This window comes from Anas platyrhynchos, chromosome 14 (assembly GCF_047663525.1).
Source record: "Anas platyrhynchos isolate ZD024472 breed Pekin duck chromosome 14, IASCAAS_PekinDuck_T2T, whole genome shotgun sequence".
In the NCBI taxonomy this organism is placed as follows: domain Eukaryota; kingdom Metazoa; phylum Chordata; class Aves; order Anseriformes; family Anatidae; genus Anas; species Anas platyrhynchos.
In genome coordinates, this window is record NC_092600.1 from 19602499 (window position 1) to 19626185 (window position 23687).

The 23687-nt window shown below is 44.1% G+C and overlaps 1 long non-coding RNA gene across 3 annotated transcripts in view; it reads right to left on the minus strand.

Annotated features, from left to right (window-relative positions):
- Positions 1-858: 858 nt before the first annotated feature.
- LOC110352617 (uncharacterized) overlaps positions 859-23687 on the minus strand; it is a 43366-nt gene continuing 20537 nt past the window's right edge. Inside the window, exons 4-5 of one of the 3 annotated variants that reach the window (XR_011803340.1) lie at positions 7954-8080; positions 859-6275 (exon numbers count right to left, since the gene is read on the minus strand). This is a non-coding gene — a long non-coding RNA (uncharacterized lncRNA). Of the gene's footprint in view, positions 8081-23687 lie in introns of all 3 variants that reach the window. The other 2 variants (XR_005269383.2, XR_011803339.1) reach the window with 2 other exon arrangements.

A 23687-nucleotide genomic window follows, 5' to 3' on the forward strand; every position in this document is an offset into this window, starting at 1 on the left:
AGCTAATGCATTGTCTGTGGGCAGCATCATGTCAATCAGCCAGTGCCTTTGGTGTATACATTAAAATTAGGAAAAACCAAAATACTAAAAGCTAAATTAGACCTAATAATTTATAAGGAAGAGTCTTGAGCAGTCCAACCTCACAGAAGGAGGCCTAGGCCCTCCATGGCACAGCTGAAAATAGTGTCCCTTGCAGTGGTTTTCTAGGTTGTATTTGACTTCATAGAATAGAATATCCCAAGCTGGAAGGGACCCACAAGGATCATGGAGTCCTACTCTCGGCTCCACAGAGCACTACCTAAAAATCAACCGTATTTCTGATTTCTGATAGCACTGTCCAAACAGTTCTTGAAGTCCAGCAGGCTTGGTGCTGTGACAACAGCCACAGGGAGTCTGTTGCAGTGCCCGACAACCCTCTCAGTGCTTTTTCTAACACCCAGCCTGACGCTCCCCTGTCCCAGCTCCATGCCGTTCCCTCGGGTCCTGTCGCTGTCCCCAGAGAGCAGAGCTCAGCGCCTGCCTCTCCGCTCCCCTGTGAGGGAGCTGCAGGCCGCCATGAGGCCTCCCCTCGGCCTGCTCTGCTCTGGGCCAAACAAATCAAGGGACCTCAGCCGCTCCTCATATGCTTTCCCCTCCAGACCCTTCACCACCTTTGAATGCTCTCTAATAGTTTTATAGTTCCATGCTGTGGTGCCCAAAACTGCACACAGTACTCGAGGTGAGGCTGCACCAGCATGGGACAATCCCTTCCCTCAACAGGCTAGCAATGCCATTCTTGATGCACCCCAGGACACAGCTGGCCTCATTACTGTTATAAGTTGCCCCCTTAATTAATTTTCAGAGAGCACTGCATTAATAATAGAAAGGAATTTATTGAGTAAGCAACAGCAAGCAAAACAGCGCTGGGCGGCCGGGGAGTCTCGGCTCCGTCAACGGCGCGCACCTCACCCCCGCCAGGGTCCCTTTTTATATCTTGGTGATTTCAGGATTACGCAGCACATCCTGGTATATTCTGCGGCTGTGCACGCTGTTGCTAGGGGGTCGTCTCTGTCCCTCTGGTGGTCGTGAAGATGAAGGCCGTAGTCTTCCTCGGTGTTGTGGTTCAACTTTTTTTTTTATTTGCTCATGTTGGCCCAGCCTGAGACAGGAAGGTAGGATGTTGATACACTAGTTTAGCAACTTATCAGGAGACGGTTACATGAGCTTTGCAGCAGTGTCTTTAAACAAAAGAGACAACTGAGATGCAGAAGGAGAGAAGGGGAGGGGGGTTCTCTTTTTTGTTACATTAAGCAAAAGAATTTTCATAGTGTCTAGCCAAGCATTATACAGCTCCTTACTTCAGCAGGGAGTTTTCACAACTCCCATTCCTCAAACAGAACTCCTTGTTTTTATAATACAAAAGACAATGAACAAACATTTATTGTGTATTACAATTACAAGCTTTCAAAGAAAGAAAAATGTTAGTAACTAGATGAGGAACTTTTCAAATGATTATCAGGCATGTAATGTATCGTCACATTTGCTAAAAGTAAGGGAAATAGATGTTGTAAACATCCTAGAAAAAGAGATGAGGGGGCACATATGCAGTGCACTGCCTAGTCATTTGTATTTTGTCTTTACCTACGTGGCCTCTGTGGGTGAGCCCAGTGGGTGCTCGCAGCTGCAGGCTCTGCCTGTCTCAGCTCCAGCCCTGCAGGTCACATGAAGGCTTCACAAGGTGGGGGAAGAGTGGGTGCTAATGGGATCTGCCTGGAGGCTTGTCTGAACCAGCTAATCCAAAACTGAGCTAACAGCACTTTAAATCAAATCTAAGCCTGGAAAAGAGGAATTGCTTTGAGTGTTAAAGAAAAAAAATGACTTTAATAGCAGTGAGAGTGGAAAAAAATATTTTACAGAAATTTGGCAATGGTTCTACCCCCTAAACCTTTCATTTCTCTTTTCCTCGTCTCCTGTGATTCTTAGGCTTAACCTGCTTTAAAACTGAGCTTCAGCAGGCTGGATGGTTTGCTGTTGGAGAGCAGCACGTGCGCACGCACACACACACACACACACACACAGACACACAGAGACACAGACACACACACAGACACACACACACACACACAGACACAAAGACACACACACACACACACCCTGGGGCCAGCAGCGCCCCTTGTTTGCACCCAGTGGAGACACAAGTGATGTCCTGGCTGCCTTGTTTTTGAGAGGCATATCTCTGGTTGATACCAGGGCAAACAAGTCCCCCTGCTCCCTTCCCAGCATGGTGGTGATGCCATGGAGAGAGGGAAAGGGCAGGCAGGTCGGTGCATATATACGGGTCACAAACCAGGCAAGTGCAGAACTTAACTTTTTCTTAAATTTTGTTTCTTGATCTTCATGGATACCTCACTTGTATATCTGTGGGGCAGGATGGGTGTCTGCTGGCTTGTCTGGCACCAACCAACTTCTTTTCTATATGTTGATAAAGCACATGTCCCAGTCAGTTTTTTCCCTTCCTTTCCCTTTGAGTGTAAGAGGAAGAAGCTTCCAGTTACCTGGGCAGAACTGCCAGCAGGAACAGCCAGAAAGCCTGACCATGATGTAGGTCAGGCAGTGAGGCTTTCTTCTGCTTCTGGGAGGGCTGTGGTTTCTTCAGCCTCCAAGAAAAAGAGGTGCTAGGTGACCTAAGACCTGGCTGGATATCTGGCTTGGGCTGCTCAGCCAGGACAGATGGACAGGAACAGGTGGTTACCTTTGGTGTTTGCTGACACAGGACAGACAGACATTTTGTTAAACATCACAACAGGCAGCACAGCTATCCCTCTCTCAGCAGCCTGAAATAAATGTCATATTTCATGGTTTCTTCTCTAGCATTCAGGCACTCATTGTGCTGGGCTCCTCCAGCTCCCACAGGGGTGAGTGCATCTGACAGGACCAGGAAGAAGGGCAGAAAAAAGAAAGGACGGACCGAGGAGCTGATTCCTGTGAGAGACTTACATACCATGTTTTGGTTGCACGCTGCGTTGCAAAGCTGCAGCATGAATGCAGCCAGGAGCACAAGCCGAAGCTCACGGCAGGACTTTCTCAGAGCAAGCTGCCCCCAACAGCCACTTGTGGAGCCATAAAAAAGCCAGTGACGCTTCACACCTGAGCCTGCTGTGCAGGGGAAACAGGGCTTTGTGCATCCTTCGTAAACCCAGCAGGCTGCCTCGCCATTCCTTCTTCTACAGGAGGGCCAGCAGCACTACACTTCTTGCAGATTTTATTCCCAAATTCATTCAAACAAACATAATTGAAGACATTGTATATTCTCTGAGTGTTATATAATTTGCATTTCTGTCTTGATCACTCTTTCTCATTGCAACCAAGTGATGAGCAGAGTTGAGACACCACATCCAGCACAGTGTGGCAGGTTTGATGGCACACGGGTATGTGCCAGCTCTGCGTGTCAGGTCTGCACAGTGGGTTAGTGTCAGTGTGCAGTAGGTGTCTAAAATAAAAGCACTGTTACTGCTACAGTAGTTAAATTTGAATTGTTTCCCCCTTAAGAAGATGTGTCATGTGCCATGAGGTCCAACACCATTTATTTATGCTCCAGAGTTCCCATAGCTTCATGAAACAAGAATTTTATTGAGTTTTTCTTATGCTGGCTATATAACAAACATATATAATGACTGATGGTAATTAAAAGCTATTGAATTCTGGCTCTGCTGCAGCCAGTCAGAACATTTTCTACTCCACAGGCTAGGGTGAAACCAAGCCAGATCAGAGAGGCTATTCATGCTCATAATGGCGCTTTCTCTCTCTCCCTTCTTTCCTAGCTCCCTTCCAGACACAAGATATTTTTAATGAGCGAGAAGGAGTAACTCATTTTGTCCTAACATCACCGAACAATGCAGATTGCAGTGCAAAGAACTGAACAGCAATAGTCTTGCTGCCTCAGTACAGAGTGTAATAAAAGGTAAAGTGATCATGTCCCATAACGATAGCTGTTCCCCATAGGCGGTGAGGTTTTTTTGTTATCATCTCTTTGCACTCTTGTTAGGCAGAAGCAGCCTGGGACTGAACAGAGGGCAAGAGAACAAAGTAGATTGAGACAGACAGCAGCAGAGACTTCCCCTTGGGATTGCCAAGAGCATAATATGGGATCTAGCAAAAGAAACAGTGAAAAACACAGTTTGATTTATTTTTTTTCCTGAAAACCTAATTAATCTCTGAGGGAATCTATCTGTATGGCATTCGATCTGGCTTTCCAGAGTTTTCAGTTCCACCTTCCATCTGTAATAGAAAATATCCCTATCATCAAAAAAAAAAAAAAAAAAAAAAAAATCCCTTTCTTAATTCAACCCTCTTTCACTGACACAATTAAGTACAATTTCCTACTTTTTTATCCACTAACTGTGGATAAAAGTGATGCTGAAGCAAAGCTGGGAGGGTTCCACTTGGGAGCCAAAAGGCTTCACTTTGGAGGAAAATACTTCAATTTGTTGTATTACTACTTTACAGTCCATAGGTTGATGAGATTATGAGTTCCAGTTTAATATTTCTTTAGTGATTATGTCACAGCAGCAGGTATTTATATTTCATCTTATCAATAGGAGAAAAGTAGCAAGCATGCTAAGAAAATATAACATTATTAGAATGATTGCTTGTGGGTGGGAAATGCACATTTGAGGTGATTGCATAGTCACATATCTTCCTGTGTTCTGACATGCTGCACTGACACGCGAGCCCCACAGTGGGGATGGAGATGTCTGGAAGGCAAAAGAAAGCCTGACATCACTTTGTCCCCAAGTGTGTGCACAACAGCAACAGAAAATCTGTTCTAAATGGATAAAAACTCTTTGTATTAATTAAATCAATGCAAATTATGTAATTTAGATGACTGGTGGTTGTAATGGCCTGTACAAAGATATTCTGCCAGCTTAAGTTGAATTGGAAAGGCAATCAACCCTCAGAGCTGGAGAAACAGCTCACAGCTAAGGTTAAAAGCACACAAAAGTAGAAAAATTCTCATTGAATATCTCCAGGCTAACAGCAGGGTGGGGGGAGGAAGGGGAATTGCGGGGGGGGGGGGGGGGGGAAGTGGGGGGGAGTATTAATTTATTTTTTTTTTTTCCAAAAGAGGCCTGCTATTGATGTGTCTCCACTTCTGCTTGCCAGCTGCAGGGCCATACTTCTGGCATCTAGTGGCTCAGATCAGTTCACAGCCCCTGATAAACTCGGCTGCAGTGGCAAAAAAGGCTACTCCCTTGTACACCATCCAAATCCATCACCCCAAGATTAAACATACATGATCTGAAGTATCTTGGCCACAAGCTTATTCACAGCATGTCTGCTAACATGCTGACATTGCATTATTGATGCCAGGCTGGAGTTTAAGTCAGGTAAGACAGCTGCAGAGAAGGAGAACCAGCAGCAAAGCACCCAGAAGGAGTTTCTCTTCGCAGCTATTCCTGCACTCCTCTGGGCAAAGTCACACCGGCTGATTTAAGCTGCCAATGACAATGATTAAGCTCTTCCTTTGACTTTGTCCTGAAATAGGCTATGTCCTCCTTTGGGCTATTTATAATACACACAGAGGTATTCCTCTTCTTAATTAGTCTCCTAACAGTGTGAGTCACTCAGTGGATAAGTAGAGCTCATACTGCAGACTACAGGATAAGCAGCTACTCCAGCTCCCATGTTTCTTTACCTTCCCGGCCGTGTACATTGAAGTGCAGACTAAGGGTCTTTTGGAATCACTGTGCCTCTCAGGAGGATGTAACCACCCCTGGGATTTAACACATGGATAGATGGAAGTGAACGGCAATACTTAATAATTTGGCTGAGGTGGGAGATAAGTGGAAAGGGAGAGAGGGGCTGAATGCAACACCAGTGCAGAAGAAAGATCACTACAGTTGGACACTTGCATGGCAGTGAGCAGTCTTTTTATCTTGTCCTGGCAAAGAGGACTCCCACCGTGTTCTGCATTAGGTAGCTGCTGGGGATGAAAAGCTGTGATAAATTATTATGTTATGCCAGAAGAGTTATTACTTCTTTAGGTGCTATCCCCACCACATAGTGTAAGGTACAGAGACAGACCTTGTTCCCTGTGTGACTCAGGGCGGTGACTATGATACCCTGAAGTCTTGTTTGGCTCAAATCTTGTTGATTCAAGGATGTCCGTGGGGCATTTCTCCAGTTCCAATGTCCCAAAACTAAGTTCAGCTGAAGTTGCAGCCTGTATTTAACAGACCATTATACATGGTGAAAAGTCCCCCCCCACTTCACCCCAGAACAGTTTCCGTGGACTGCTGGAATGGGATAAGAAAGACAGTTTAAACACAAGAAATTATATTGCATTCTTTTACATTATCTTACTACAAATTAGATTATCATTTTAATGTTGTTTATTTATTTATTTATTTTGTGCACCAGGTTATAATGTTGGGAAACTATTTTACAACATTGCACACAAATAATAAATCATGCAGCACAGATGTTGCCACTAATTGTAATATATCAAGTGAAGAATAAAACACTCTGCCTGGCTTTTAATTAGGTCTGCTCCAAGCAGAGACAGAAATAAAAATTTACTTGTCTTTTAAGTAAATACCATCTGCAATATATTCCAATTCCACAATCTAGAGCAAAGCATATCTGCTGATTGCTGTGCTATGGCATTATTTTATTTGAGGTGGAAAGCTTGTTGGCAAAGTGAAGGCAAATCAGCTACAACAGTTATGTTGCAGCATAGCTCTGACAGGAGGAATGCCCCCCAGCCTGTTTCAGTCAATGTCTCAGTCAATGTCTCAGACATTTCAGGCCATAGGTGCCCTTGGCCTGACAGCAGGAGTGCTCGAGGAAGGGTCGGAGTGTAACCCTGTATCTGTGTGTCACATGGTGCTTTGGGACAAACACTAAGACTGGCACATAAAGGTCCAAAGAGAGAACTATGTAACAACTGGCTGAACCACACACACTCAAGTTTTTGCATTATTAGAGTGGTGTGACAACAATAAAGGCTGCAGGAAGCAAGTCAAAAGCACTCATTGCCTCTCTAAGCCTAGCACCTCTCAACATGCTGCACAACCAAAGAATTTCCTCCTCTTGAAAAAAAAAAAAAAAGAAAAAAAAAAAAAAAAGTATATGTAGTGACAAAACCTCTAATATTGTCTAATTTATTTTGCCATTCCCATTTTGTATTTGCAATGCACAAAGATATACCAGTATAAATGCCTAATGCCAAAGGAATCAGGTCGCATTAGTCACTGTTTATTGATGTGCGACTTGCATATATGTTTGCTTCCAGCTGCATGGTTATAACATGTAAAATAAGAGGCTTAGATCCATGTTAGACGATTGCAAGAGTTATTTGAGCCCTGGGACTAGTGGCTGGCAGACGGACATTGTCATCTGGAGGAGCCGAGCCAGCTCCCAGTCACTCATGACATCAGGGCTTCTTGTCACCAGGAGCGTTTAAGCTCAGCCCAAGGAGAAGGGCAGAAAAACACAACACAACACGAGTAGAAGCTGAAGTGTATAGGACCTTCTACCTTTCACTGGCTAATTTAAGCCTCTCAGAAAATTCTAGTGCAAAATATTTTATTGTAGCATGCAGCAACTTTGCAGGCTGCTTCCACATTAATGTAATTCCCCCTTGCCCTCACCCTCCAGTTAATTAGAAGGCAATGACACCTTCCTCATTGGATTAGTGTTAGCTGTACTTATCAAAAGTAAAACTGCTGCAAATGAAGATTCCTTACAGGTTTTTGTTGTTGTTTTGTTGCTGTTGTTTTGTGGTTTGTTTGGTTTTTTTTCTACATGTACACCCCCATTTGCAGTGTGACAAGAGACAAAAAAAAAAATACCTACCAATACTTTTTTTTTTTTTTAAAAAAAAAAGGGAATTTTATACCTAAACCCTTGTATCCTCTGGTCCTTCCAGACTGATGTTAAAATGCATCCAGAGCCAAAATTCTGAAGCCATACCTGAAGCCACCTTCAGCTGGTGTCAGACTGATGGGCTTTGTGTTCTGGCTTGTGAAGGTCAGACACTTCAGGGAAGAGAGTAGGTGTCATAATCTCCTCTAGTTGCAGCTGTAGTATTGGTCCATTTCTAAATGAAACAGAATAGAAATCTGTAAATCAAAAAAAAAAAAAAAAAAAAAAAAAAAAAAAAAAAAGAAAAACAAAACAACAAAACAACAAAAAACCTGCTTATTTAATCTTTTGTTTTCTTTTCTCCTTACTATTTGTTCCTGGGTAACCAGATGGGTGCATGAAAGGAAATTACTAACTAAAGGGCTTGTTGTGCTCTCACATAGAGTAAATCCATAAATCCATTTAATCCATTTTAATCGGCTGCCTTTGAAATTTTGGACTCTTACCATGGTTTATCACGGCTCCTATGGGAAGAACAACAAGCAATTACAGCATCTTTCTTCAACACTGTAGTCTGTAGTCCTTCTATTCACCTGAATGACCACAACCATGCTCTGGCAAGCTTAAAAAATAAAAATAATAATAAAAAAAAAAAAAAAAACAGTCACTTTTCCGGGCTCCTCAGTGTGCCCATGTGCTGCTGCAGGGAAGGTGCAGCCACTTGCCAGCCACCTGCCAGCAGGGAACAGTTCTGGGGGCTGCACCTGCAGCATCTGCAAAGAGACAAAAATGGCAGGGAAACTGCCCAAACCTGCACAGTGTAGGAGCATGGGAGTGAAAGGAGACCCAGTATATTGGAGGGAGCTGAGGGCATGATTTGAGCTGGGGAAGGTTGCAATGCTTGGGAGCATGAGTTTGCCCTGTGGCAAGGCTGGGGTGCCAGGGACGTTTTTCCTCCCCTGCTGTCCCCATGTCCAAGACGCATCCTCCACACCAGCCCTCAGATGAGGGGGCCAGCTCGCTCCACCATGGGACCTCAGGATGATCCCTGGTGTCACTTGGCCAACACCAGCTTTTCCTATAGATGAGCCCTCCTGAGGGGCCACGCAGCAACCTGCACACAAAATAATAAGCTTAAAGACACATTCTTTTTAAGAAATCTTGTAGTATTCCAGGTAGCCCTACTTTTCCCATCTTATTAATTTTGCTCTGGTTAAATGAAAGCTGATAAAATAGAAACTGCTGTAAGAGCCAGAGAAAATTAGGTTATATAACCTCTTTTTTATTTATTAACATGATATCAAAGTTGTTTCTTATCATTCTTCAGGTACATTGTGCTCAGGAATAAATTAAACTGTCTATTCAACAAAGAGGAGTATCTTTTTCTCCTGCTAATTTTCTCTCTCCTTCTCAATTCTCACTCTATTTTTCGGGGAAAAAATAACGAGCTTAGCTGGAGCCAGAGAAGCCCTTCCAGCTTTGCGCAGTACCCCCCCTTGTGACTACCTCACATAGTCCAAGTGGTCCATCTATCGGTCTCCGACCGATACGACAAGCAGCAAAGTCAAAAGTACAGTGATGTTTTCCTTTACATAATTATTTGCTGTTGCCAAATGGAGTGACAGCTGAGCCCTTTTTAGGGCAAGATTTGTGCAAAAAACAAAGGCACGTAAATCATTCTCGTGTTTCCCCCTGGCTCCCATTTCTTCCTGCCCTGGGCCCAAGAGCCTGGGGAGCAGAGGTGCAGGCCAGAGTTCTCCTGGTGCCCATCCTGCTCCCCAGGGCCCTGGGCTCCAGCCGCTGGAGGCTGCAGTAAGGCCGAGGCCAAGCGAGGCCTGCGGGGAGCACGGTGCGGCCTAGAGGTCACAGTGCTGCTCCACCTGGGGCCCCGCACCTGGAGCTTTATGAGGGAGAGCACGGTCACCCCTCACCACCTGTGAACAGCTTCAGTGTGAAAAAGAAATAAATAACACACCACTTGTGGTCAGTGGGGCAGATCTAGAAACCCCCTTGTGTTTCTGGGGGTGGCCAGGGCACGGGCAAGGGTGACTTGCCAAAGCTTCCTGGTAGTGGTAACCACTGCAAAATTAGTGTATTATCTACCTCCTCTGGAGTCATTTCATGGCAGCATTTTACCCAGAGGGCAGCAAGGCCTGCAGGCCTCTAGCATCACCCAAGCAGGCACGAGGAAGGGCCTGGGTCACAATGGTTCCTGACAGCACAAGGACACAGTTCTGGCTAACACCAGAGTCTGACAAAGGATGTAAACCCGAGGGAGACAGATGGAGAGTGTGTGCATGCTTTTTTTTCTCTCTCAGGCTCCCTTGAAGGGCAGGACAGCATAAATAGGTCTGTCCCATAACGTTGCACTGCAAATATGGAAGTGTTAAAATAACTAATCAAAACCTGACCCAGCAAAGAGAGATTAGCAATTCCTGAAAGCCACCCAGGTTCATCATGTTAATCTCAATTAGGCAGAAAAGTCTGTACTTATTAAAATAGACAGCTTTCTATTTTATGCATGCAAGGGCAAGAAAGAAGTTAAGTAGATGTGTGGGTAACACTGCTGAGGAAAAGCACAAAGTAAATAGGGGGACAAGAAGCCTTAGTTTTTTTTGTGGTGTTGTTGTTTATTTGTTTGTTTTAAAGGCTGGTGAGACATCAGAACTTCTGAGTAAGCATGACAAGAACCTATCTGTTATTACATGACATGGTGCCTTTCCAGAAAAACAGGGGACAGCAAGAGGTGCCATGAAGGTCTCGCTGACCTGCCACCTCCTGCTTTTCATTCCAGTGTTAAGCTGGAAGAGAGATGGTGTCTAATGTTCAGAGCAGGTAAATGAAAAGCTGCTGAGACACAAGGCATATGGCAAAGGTTCTATAAAATCAAATCAAATTGCTATGGAACAAAAGGGCAAATGGGAGAAAAGCCAGTCATTTCTGATAACTGATGCCTGGAAATTTTACCCACTGTATAACAATAAAATATTATAGGACAGAAACATTTTCAGTCTGTATCCATGGGTGTATATGTGTGCTCCAGTGCATCAGTGTAGCTAGAAATGGCAATAACAGGCAGTGTTATTTTCCTATTATGTTCACCGTGAGCTTGTTGTCCTGCTTCTGCTTCACACCTGCAAGTCTGAAAGTGGCAGTTCCCCAGTTCAGATTTCACCATTGTCTCTGGTAGTTACCATGTTTGTGCTTATATAAAGGCTATAAATGACCAGCTCTTCAATTTAAACCAAAAGTAAAATCAATCCTTTCTTTTCTTTTCTCTGCCCTCCCCCCTCCACTTTTTTTTTTTTTTTCCCCAGATGACAGCAAAACCGTGAACACAGGTAGGAAAATAATTGATGCATTCTAAGAAGCTGTCAGGTGTGAGAAATGTTGAAGGCTCAACAACCCAATAATGGTATGAGAAGGTGTTAGACAGCAGATTTATGTAGCAGCACCAACACAGCATAAGATATATATAACAGAAATTAAGATAACACACTTCTGGGAAACTTCTACTTTTTTTTTCTTTTTCCTTCTGAAAGCAACGCTGTTGCACATGATCTGAAACACAGCAGCTTACGGAGCAATATGGGAGAGGTCCACATAGAAGAGTCCCAATAGCAAGCAAGGACTCTCTGGGCATTTCCACAGTGTTTCCAGGAGTGTAGTTGCAGGTGCCAACAGAAGGACAGAGCTCTCCTTTTTCCCTTCCTCCACATTTCTTTTACTGGCTTATTCGCCCAGATTTAAATTATTTCCCCACTTAAGGAGCTCCAGCCCTGCTGCCTTACGCACCCTCTCCTGCCTATGAACTTGTTTAAATGTCCACACCAGAGGGATTGTCAATGCCTTTATAGATATTACCACCATGTACACAGTTGTCCAGATCTATGACATCCCCGTCATCCCTAAAACATCCAGGTCCCTTCAGCCATGCTGCTTTTCGAATTGAAAGACAAATACCCTCCCCAAATTTGGTCCTAATTGCTTTCCAATATTTGCAGACTTAACCTCGGCTTGAAGAGCCAAGGGTACTTTTCAAAGAAATGTTGCTGATTTCAGTGCCTCTGGAGGACCCGCAGTGATTACCTCTTTCAGTCTCTACATTTCTCAACACCCTGTCCTTTATTTTAAACTGCACAGTATCCTGCCCTGACCAGATTCAGGAAACAGACCATTTTTGCCATCCAACTAAAGTCTCTGCCTGTGTCTGCCATGTTTATCTAATCAATAAAGCACCAATAGAAAAGCAAACTTTTCTAAGGCAGCCTGAGCTTTTTTCTTTTAACCAAAACAAAAACCCTGAAATGCATCAATTTCCCATTAGAACTCAAAGATTTCTAGCATCCTATAATACTGCTTCTGCATTTCACTATTCTGCTGGCATTTTAGACACTTAAAATGAAAAATTAGCTCTCAGAAAGCAGGATCTTCCTGATTAGAAAAACTTGTTGAAACTGTAATGGAAAGATCATAGCAACTTCATTAGTCTTCATTAAATAAAATAAATGTTATTTCTATTCCTTTCACATGAAATCATATATTACAACTATTAATATTGCAGAGATGTTTCTTTTGTCCCAGAATTTAATATATAAAACTGCAAACCTCATTGCATGAAAAACAACTTACAATCACCAGAATGACATGCAGTTCATCTTTTTTATGTTCATTAATTTTCTGTAAATAGAACACAGTCGCTTTGCATTGTTTGCACTAAAGGAGAGCTCAGAGCAGTTTACCCTGTTACTACTTATCATTTATTTGGGTAATAATTTTAAAAAGCTTTTAAATTAAAATGATAAAGATAGTTAGAGGGAAAGATACAGCCTTTTGGAATTTTTCAAGTATGATAGATTAACCCAGCAAAAAAAGATGGTTCTCATTCAAGAGATGTGCCAGGGCTGGCTGCACATCTCAAGCAATTTCTCAAGCCCCCTACCACATGCTAGGCATCTTGCCCACATCCATTTTGGCACATAATCGCACAAGTCTCCTGCTCTTGACTCCCGCTGGGGGCTGAGCCTCATTCAGCCAGTCCCTGCTGCCACAGGCTGTGATGAGCGATTCACCACATCCCTGCAACATGGGCTAGCTGCAGCCTCTGCCAGTGAGGGGCTGGTGATACCCCAGCTCCTGCAGCTGAGTCCACTGCAGCCTTTGGCCACACCAAGGCCCTGGGCATCTCTCAGTCCTGCTGGGGCCATAGAAGAAGACAGAGTGGTCAGAGCAGGCACAAAGTATTCATCCTAGAACACTTGGTCCTCTATTTGCCTCCTCTGTGCAAACATGCTGTCAAACATGTACTCTTTCACTATGAAAAAATGTGGTTGTTGCAGGGTGTTGTAAGGAAAGGGCGGCCTCCTGGTCCCCTGGCTGCCACCCTTCTGCAGCCCCTTGGCCAGAGGATGCCACCTTGGCAAACCAGCTCAGGCCTCCTCCTTACACAGCCCTGGTCCTTACCAGCTGTTTGTCATCCTGGGCACACTAATTTGGGGGAAAACAAGGAAAACTACACAGAGCTGAATGTGAGCAGATGACAGGGAGCTGAAAGCGCTGCTGTAACAGTCCAGGCTGTACAAGAAGCCTTTATTCCTGTGTATCAAAACTTCTGAGTGCTTTGCAAGAGATAATGTTTAATGTTTCTAATGCATTTTTCTGTTTGATCTTGGATTTTTTTCCTAGATTTTACAATTCTGAAACAATGAATACTTTTGCAGTGGTGCTTTAGCCACATTCCCATTGCTCCTCGGTGCGGTTATCACCACAAGCAGACCTCCACCACCTGAACCAGGTCATCACCACAGGCGAGGCTGGGAGTCAGGACACTGCAGGTGGGTGCTGTAGCACTGGGCGACACTCAGAGATCATGGGGTTTGTTCCACATTGTTAAAAGGAGCCAAACAGCTTCACAGCAAGCAGCACTCCTGAGTAAAGTCAGCCTAGATGAAAAATACCTTTTGTGTTTGTCAGGAGCTGTGTGTGACAGAAGACACTGGTCTGACACACTAACTCTAGCTAGTTTCTCCTTCTGTTGCTAGCAGTTGCCTGCCAGAGAGGTTTGGGGTGGGTAGGAAAACCTGGCCAGCTCTGGGGACTGCTTTAACTTCCTTGCACTGATCTAGTTAGGAGCTCTGAGTCAAGGAGGATGAGGGAAGGCAAGAACAACCAGACCAGCTTTTTCCCAAGCTGTGATACATACAGCCCAAGAAGACAGCTGTTGACTGTGGGGTTTATTCACACCCTTCGTGTCTGACACGTACGTTTGGTTGCCCAAGCCTCCACAGCCCACAGTGTGATTCAGAGCAGAAACCAGGCAGGATGCTCTTAACTGCCATAGCAGCAGTTTGCCTGCTTCTGCTGGCAGTGGAGAGAGCCTGATCATCGAACTTGGATGCAGAATTTGTGGGCCTAAAAAGAAGAATGCAGCCGGTACTCCCATCCCTCCCCCTGACTAGTTGCTCCCAGCCCTCCCCATGTGTACTCATCCAAAACCAAGCAGTGTGTGTGAGCATATTCGTGCTGCTGAAGTCACACCAGTTGCCTCCCCTCAAGATGCAGAACCCACCAGCTTAACCCCACCACACACCTTCACACCTACGACCTACTCACCTCTCCAGGGCTGCTGGCACAGGACTGCAACATGTTGGTGGCCACCATGCAGAGGAAAATAGGTCCAAAATACTACAGCATTTTACTTGGCTCACATGCCTTATTCAATATACTTTATATATTTATTTTTCTTAGCCTTTTCTGCCCATTAACTAAGACACCTTACTCTTACAAGGCCAGCCCCATCACTCATTTAAATTTACATCCAACTATCCATCAGCACTCATTATCTTTTTACCATGCTGATTTTATTATTACAGCTTACCCTGGCAATTAATTACTAACCTAAATAAATAAATAAATAAATAAATAAAAATCTAGCAGACCATCCAAATCTCATTTAACAAAATATCTTTTGCTTTCCTTTTTTTTTCCCCCACTAACACATGCGAGAAAACTATAATTTCCTCTGGGTAATAGGCTTGCTTCAGCCCAGCCTCTCAGGCCTGTATTTCCTTGCTTGTATTTTTATAAAATGTAATAACAAACATTAAAAACAGAAAAAAAAAAATCAAATCAATAGTGTGTTCCTTTGTCATCTGTAGGTGTTGGGAGAAAAGGTAGGCTTTCACTGATCTGAAACAGCTAACAGCAAACACCATGCAGTCAGCTGAGGAAAATCCCCATACTTATATTAGCTTTCCAAAGAATGTGCCACTCCAGCATCTGGATGCTGAGCATCCTTCCATGCATTACACAACCAGTGAGGCACTGCCAAAAACTATAAATCTAATGCAAACTTAATATATGCTAATTTTACAAACCAGTATTCTGCAGGCAGAGACAGGGGGTTGGTCACTATTCCCCATTTCCAGAAAACACCAGGACTGACCTCAGAGTAAGAGCAGGGTAGTACCTAGTATCCAAACTTACAACACACATTTCTAAATCCAGTCCCTTTCACTCCTCATTTCAGCAGATTTAATAATGTATTTCTATAGGAAAAAAAATGCAGAGGTTACTTCTCGGTAGTAGGAAAGAACTGAATATTATTATCAACTATCTAGTTCAACATAAAATACTCGGGAGTGGGTTTTGCTCGCAGTATTAGATTAGGGGAATGGCATATGGCATGTCAAGTGATTAAGACTCTAAAATGTACATTTAAAGTGTGCTCATAATGAAATTCTTGAGAATTTTGCAATTAGTGGGAGAATTGGGCCTTTCATAATCTATTTAAGTAGAATATGTTATGCATTATGATAAGCACCACAGCAAACAAGCTGTCCAGGCATTTATTTCCCCCTGGAGCTCAAGAGCCCTCTGGGAAGCGAAGGATACCCACTGCTGCCCATGCCATGCCCAAGCCCTCTGACCAGCCCTGAGCTGCCCCTGAGCGCACTGAGCCCAGCCCAGGGCAGGACAGGCAGGAGGACACCTCACACAGATGGCCAAATCCTCCAAATTAAACAGCGGGATTCTTCCAGTGCCCACCTTCTGCAGCCAGACTGCCACCTGGAACAATGATTTGCTTTATACAAAGAGCATTTGTCATTCTTCTTTGTGTGCTTTTTAAAATTTTGTGCAAATGTCTTTGTCTCTGGAGCTCAGCTCCTGCAGTCGTGTCCAGCTCTTATTCTTTCACCAGCAACTTATAAACTCCCCAAAATAAGGAATTTTAATGGGAGTGCTGATTCAGCCTGTGCTTTGCTGTTCCAGCATGGAGTGCATTGAAAGGATGAAATAAAAGGACTTTAAAAACTCCAGCTCTGTGTGTCTGATGATTTTCTCTAGGGAAAAACCTGGCAAGTAATCTGACAATACCCATCCAGAGAAGCTTTCAGTTTGCCTGTGTGCTATGCATGCCAATGAAGGCAGGAATAAACAATCCATGCAGCAAAGTGGTGTATTATTTATGCATCGTCACATCCATCTATAAAGAAAATTGGCCCTAAATTAAACAAGCAGGTATCAATATTGCCTACGTGCTGGCTCCCAGGGAAAGGCTTGAGGGAAGAAGTCAAAATATCAGTAATAAGGGCTCTTTTCCTCCTATCGATGTAAACAAACAGCTTGTGCCACTGGAGCAATGTTTATATTAGCAAATACCCCAAGGTGTTTCACAGAAATCAATCTGCAGAGAAAAATTGCATAAGATAATAAAAATTCAGCAACTCCCAAACCCAAGTCTTACTGCATGTTAGGGGCTGGGGGGTGAAGGGTGAGGAGAGAAATAGCGAGGTCAACTCTTTTAATTTTTCAGAGCGTAGCTCACAAAATTATATCCTCCAAGCCCTGAATACCATGCTGCTTACAACTCGGTTCGATCAAATTCAAGGACAGGAGAAATTGCAGGAGGGAAAGCAAGTCGAATCAGCTACAAGCTGCAGGAATACGTGTTCAGAGAAAACTTCTGCAGTGGAGGGAACTGGGTGGGACCACTCGTATGAAATCCAAATGACTTGGCAGGTAATTTTCCACCCTCCTCCTGTGGCCCCTTACTCCTGTTGCACTGCAGCAGGTCCAGTGCATGGCAGCCTGCAAGGAAATGCCACCCCATTCTGTGACCTTGAGAAGCTCCATACCCTGCAGTAACAGTGGCATAGAGGACTGAATTATGGTTTCAGTGTAAAACCAGGCAGGATAAAACTTTGCTTCACTGTAAAAGCAAGCAGTGAATACAGTATGGTATTGCTTGTGATGATGACAATTGGTGAGGCTGTTCTGCACCTCTGCCAGTGGGCCCCATGAAACCAAGCAAAGGCATCAGCTAGCCATAATTTTAATATGCAGGAAAAAAAAAAAAAAAAAAACAAGCTTTGCTCTGACGTTCACCTAGAGTGCCTGGCATTGCCACAGCAGTGGGACTGCCTTTACTCACGGCATCTCCTTTTCTGTTGGTCATGCTCAGAGTCTGCAGGGCTGCAAGTACACTGCCTCCTTTGGGGCAGGACTGGGCTCAGATCACTCTGCTACTCAGTCAAATGCAAACCTCTGCATTTATCTGCTCTTTAACTTTACTCCCTGGCTCAAAAATCACAGCAAAGTCAAATCTCTGGTGTGCAGAAAGGTTGGGGAATTCATTAATGGTTACAAGTGACACAGGTCACCCAGATTTGGAGATGCTACTGTGTCTATGTTTTTTGCGTTGCTTGCAGCGCCAGAAAGAGATGTGAAAATCCTGAACTTCTGTCTCTAAATCAAAACATCCTTGAAATCTCATAGACTCTTTAAACATTGATCTTCTCACTGGCAACCCCTGCAGCCTACACATGGTATAAAGCACAGGTTACAGTTTCCTGGGGGTCTGATGTAATGAAGCCTTATGCCACTCTGCAGAACTGGAAAAGAACTGGCAGGGAGCTGAGTTGTGTGAAATGGAGGTGAAGATATGACGTCTCCTCTAAGCAAGAGGTGACTGTGCTGCTGAAATGGTCAAGATTTTGCTTGGCCATTCAACTCTTCCAACTCTGTAAGTCTCAGAAGGTTTTTCTGCTCAAACACACCCCATGAGGCTTTTCAGTTATGACAAAAGGCAAGGATGGTCATGTTTCCTGTGATGTCAGAAACCTCATGAGAACCAGTGTCTTCTTGCCAGATCTCTCTTATTACCAGATCTGGTCTGAAACTGGGTATTTGGAGGGATGGGGGGAGGGTTGAGGTTATGGAGAAATTATGGAAACTTTCTTTTCAAACATCAAACTTTTTTTCTGTACCAATTATGAATGAAGATTGAAATTGGCTTTTTTTCTATTGATTGGAGAAGGGAATTGTTGTGGTTTAACCCAGCTGGCAGCTAAACACCACACAGCCATTTGCTCACCCTCCCCCCTCCCTCTCTGGGATGGGGAAGAGAAATGGGAAAGTGAAGCCTGTGGGTTGAGGTAAAGACAGTTTATTAGGACAGAGAATATAATAATAATAATAATAATAATAATAATAATAATAATAATAATAATAATAATAATAATAATAATAATAATAATAACAATAACAATAACAATAACAATAATAAATACAAAACAAGGGGTGCACAATGCAATAGCTAACCACCCGCTGACCAATGCCCAGCCTATCCCTGAGCAGCCAGCCCCTCCACCCCAGCCAGCCACCCCTATATATTGTTCAGCATGACCCCAGATGGGATGGAATACTCCTGTGGCCAGTTTGGGTCAGGTGTCCTGGGTCTGTCCCCTCCCAGCTCTTGCTGCACCCCCAGCCTGCCCATTGGCAGGACAGAGCGAGAAGCTGAAATGTCCTTGTCTTGGTGTAAGCACTGCTCTGCAACAATTAAAACAGCAGCATGTTATCAGCACTCTTCTCATCCTAATCCAAAACATATCACCCTACCAGCTACTAGGAGGAAAATTAACTCTCTCCTAACTGAAACCAGGACAGGAATATGGGTGAAACATAGCGGAAAGAACGTAAGATTTTTACAGAACTGCTCACATATGATTGATTCATATCACTGAGATTTAGAAGGCTAAAGAAAATACATACAACAGATTGGGAGAGTTTGCCAGCTCTCAGAGATCACCAGGGCCATAAATGTATTACTGCTTTTTGAAAGGGAAAAACCCAAACATTGTAAGGAGCCCTTGGACCCTAGCATTTCTATCTGGACTACTCTTTCTGTAAATTTTAAATTTCTCCTTGTATTATCTGTCCCTTATTTGATCAAGCAGCATATCTAACATGAGACCATTGGTTTCTTTGGGCAGTCACTTTCCCACCAGCCTAGTAGACTCTCATATCCACATATGCTAGGAACTGGTCTAGTAAAACCCACACTACAGCTCTGCAACTGAGTGCAGGCAACAGGAATCTTTAGCACCCCCACTGTCTGGATTAACCCCTACTGTCTGTGGATTACCTACTGCAGGCCTGTGTCCCATCTGCCTTCTCCTTCAGTAATTTTTTGCACCCAGCCAAGTTTGTGGACCAGTTTCATTTTCCTGCAAGTGCACTGTTTGGCCTGTCTGCCTGCCTTTCCCTTCCCTATCTGTACTAAAACCAGTTAGCAGTGTAGAACAAGAAAGGAAAAGTGTTTCATAACAAGTTTCTCTAAGACTGGATTCACAAGCTAGTTAGCCCCTTAGCAATACAAACGCTATTTGTCCTCAAAATGCAGTAGTTAAACCCAGTTTAGAACATGGTGCAATTCTGGGGAGGGGCAAAATGAGCTGCATGGGTCTGGTCCTAGCTGTTAGGCTTAAACATACATCCTAGGTGAGCTGAGAGATAACATTTGCATATGCAGGAATCTTTCCTAGTGGTGATCTCTGAGTTTTCCATGGGCTGGGACAGGTGAGGTCAGGGTTGGCCACAAGAGGCTGCCTGTTAGACCTTTGATACTTGTATCTCAGACAGTTCAATGCCTTTGTGTCAGAGGATCCTAAATCATTTCACTACTTTTGCCAAGGGGACAATAATGGTAGAAACCATTCAGCACACACCTGAAAAGGAATCAGAGCAATCCCCAAAATCTTCCTGATAATCTGGGGAGGGGAGGCACTCACACAGGGCTTTAATACTTCCCTGCCACAGCTATCAGCTTTGACTATTTAAAGCAACCAGAGATTTACATCAGCAACCTTTAAATATAGAAGTAATTTTGTGTAAACTCTTGCCTTTATTGAAACTGTGAAAGGAGAAGGGAGGGAAAAGCCTTTCTTTTTTTAGACTTGGCAGGAAACAAGCAGTTAAATAAGCGAATACTATAAAATGAAAATCTTGAAGTGATTACAAATATGAAAGGAGTGAATACCAAATTGAAACAGCCGTTTAATCAAGATAAAGCACTGAAATCCAGCAATTGGCGTCTTTCCATGATCCTGTAGAGCTGCGCAAAGGAGGCAGCTTACTGTAGCATTACCAGTCTCAGTTGCTCTCTGCTGACTGCCGATACCCCACCGTCTTCCACCCTTTACTGATTTTCACATGCAAAATGCCTTCCTTTATGTATCACCCTTGGTGTAAAATGGCTTTAATTATTCAAAACTGAAACAAACATGAAAAAGTAATTGCATTTTAATTGCTCTAATAATGGCAGGAAGCTGCACTGTGACGTAAATACTGAGAAATGAAGAGTAAGACCATGTTTGCTAAGATGCCACTCCTTTAACAACAGCTCCTCTATTTTGTCCCAGTCTCCCCACTGTCCCCCACCCCATAACCAGTCCCACCAGTGTATGCCAGGTTTATTCTTAAACTCTGGAAATGGTTTGGTCTGTTAGACATTGATATCTGCAAATCAGAGCTTTTTACCATAAGTAATTTTAAGGTTGAGAGATTTTCTTGTAATTTACCTATACTGGTCTTAAGTACAGCTTATCACCTGGAGCTGCCTGCTTACCAAAAGCACCCACAGACGGTGCAGCCACAGCCCGTTGGCTCCTACTGGGTGGTGGAGGTTGCAGTGAGGACATTTCATGGCAGGGAACTGGCATTGCTGAGGGCACAGATCCCACTGCCTGGCAGACAGTGAGGCACTAGCAGCTCCTTCCAGCAGGAAATATGCTTGGTTTTCCTTGGCGTATGCGATCAGCAACAATAAAGCCCCCAAGATTTGGAAATGGGAGGGAAGGCCATCAATAAAGGATTTTCTACTTGCTGTACTTTCTGTGTCCATTATGCTAAAGCATAGGTGGGAACAAACACCACCAGCCAGCAGCAGTGCGAAGCGGCATTGCCACACACCCCTGGGCAAGGAAGCATCAAGACCTGAACTAGGCTGACATTACCACCACTTTGGAAATTAGTGTGAAACCCATCAATCGATAGCCAGGTGTCACCTCTGAATGTCTCAGTTATCACAGAGATAGTTTTTCCTACTGCACGAGGAAGTTTTCTGCTTTTGTTGCCATCTCTGTCACAACAGGAGCTTTAATTCCTCACACCAGCTGCCTACCTCAAACCAGAGCACTCACACTCTTGCACACAATTCCTCCTGTGGCTGCACCACCCGGCAATATAAAGCCAGACAGAACGACCTCAGAAAAGGAAAAGATGCAAGTGGAATATAGAGTGAGGCTATTGACTTGTGGCAGACACTGGCTGGAGTCAGTTCCAGATGTGAGCTGAACAATAACTAAAATCTTACACCTTATAACGTATACGGAGAGACGTCCAAACAATTACTTTCAGTGAATGATTTCAGGCAGTCATTAGCCTCACACAGAGAGAACAACACAGATAAAAACACAGGCAATTCTATTGTAAGGAAATTAAAGTTATCAAAACAATTTTTAAGAATCAATCTAATGGGGTGGAGGGGGGCAAGCAAACTCCATTTTAACTCCCCTTCCCCCTCTCCATTCTCTATTCCTATTCCTCTTTTTCTTTCAATGCTTATGATGCTTAGTTTGAGTTCAGTACTGATGGTTGCAATGCAGCATTTCCATAAGGAGCCCAAACAAAAGCCTCAGGGTTATAAAGATGTTACTATTGGGGTAGCTTATTTTTGCTGGAAGAATCATTAATTCAAATTGCAAATCATAATAGAAGCAAATAGCTTAAAAAATAAAATAGATTTTAAAATTTAAAAGTAAATTAAAATAAAATTTAAATATTAAAAATTTAAAAATAGATTTAAAAAAAATAAAAATATTTAAAAATTAGCCCAGAAGCTGACAGGGCTCATTGAGAGGGCTTTAAACTAGGTAAGAAGGGGGATGGGGCTGAAATAAGGCTTGTTGGAGGTGTGTCAGGAGGAACAATGGCTAGGCCAGAGAAGAAGGCAATGGCCCAACTGAAGTGATGCAGTAGACTGCAGATGACTCCACTAATGCACGCAGCATGGGCAACAAACATGAGGAGCTGGAAGCCATCGTGCAGCAGGCAGGCTATGACTTGGTTGCCATCACGGAAATGTGGTGGGACCACTCTCATGACTGGAGTGCCTCAATGTCTGGCTATAGGCTCTTCAGAAGGGACAGGCAGCATGGAAGGGGTGGTGGTGTGGCTCTCCATATCAGAAAGAGTTTTGATGTTGTGGAACTTGAGGCTGGGAATGATAAGGTTGAGTCCCTATGGGTTAGGATCGGCGGGAAGGCCAACAAGGCAAGCATCCTGGTCGGGGTCTGTTATAGACCGCCGAACCAGGATGAGGAGATGAATGAGGAATTCTACAGGCAGCTGGCAGAAGTTGTGAAATCGTCAGTGCTTGTGCTTGTGCTTGTGGGGGACTTCAACTTCCCAGACATATCCTGGAAGCACAACACAGCCCAGAGAAAGCAGTCTAGGAGGTTTCTGCAGAGCGTGGAAGATAGCTTCCTGACGCAGCTGGTTAGTGAGCCTACCAGGGGAGGTGCTCCGCTGGACCTTCTCTTCACAAACAGAGAAGGACTGGTGGGAGATGTGGTGGCCGGGAGCTGTCTTGGGCAGAGTGATCACGAAATGGTGGAGTTCTCTATTCTTGGCGAAGTCAGGAGGGGGATCAGTAAAACTGCAGTCTTGGACTTCTGCAGGGCTGGCTTTGTGCTGCTCAGGACACTGGTTGGTAGAGTCCCCTGGGAGGCAGTTCTGAAGGGCAGAGGAGTCCAGGAAGGCTGGGTACTCCTCAAGAAGGAAATCTTAATGGTGCAGGAACAGTCTGTCCCCACAAGCCCAAAGATGAGCCGGAATGGAAGAAGAGTAAGCATGGCCTGGCTGAACAGAGAGTTGTGGCTATGGCTTAGGAGAAAAAAGAGGGTTGGAAAATCTTTGGAAAAGAAGGCGGGCCACTCGGGAGGACTATAAGGATGTTGCAAGGCTGTGCAGGGACAAAATTAGAAAGGCCAAAGCTCATCTGGAGCTCAAACTGGCTACTGCCATTAAAGATAACAAAAATGATTTTATAAATACATCAACACAAAAAGGAAGACTAAGGAAAATGGGGGGAAACTAAATGCGGAGGGAAGCTTAGATACAAGAAATGAGGAAAAGGTGGAGGTTCATAATGCCTTCTTTACCTCAGTCTTTAGCAGCATGACCAGTTGTTCTCTGGATACCCAGTACCCTGAGCTGGTGGAAGGGGATGGGGAGCAGAATGTGGTCCTCACAATCCACAAGGAAATGGTTGGTGACCTGCTACAGCACTTAGATGTACACAAGTCGATGGGGCTGGATAGGATACACCCAAGGGTACTGAGAGAACTGGCAGAAGAGCTGGCCAAGCTGCTTTCCATCATTTATCAGCACTCCTGGCTATCAGGGGAGGTCCCAGTTGACTGGCGGCTAGCAAACATGACGTCCATCTAGAAGAAGGGCCAGAGGGTAGACCCGGGAAACTACAGGCCTGTCAGTTT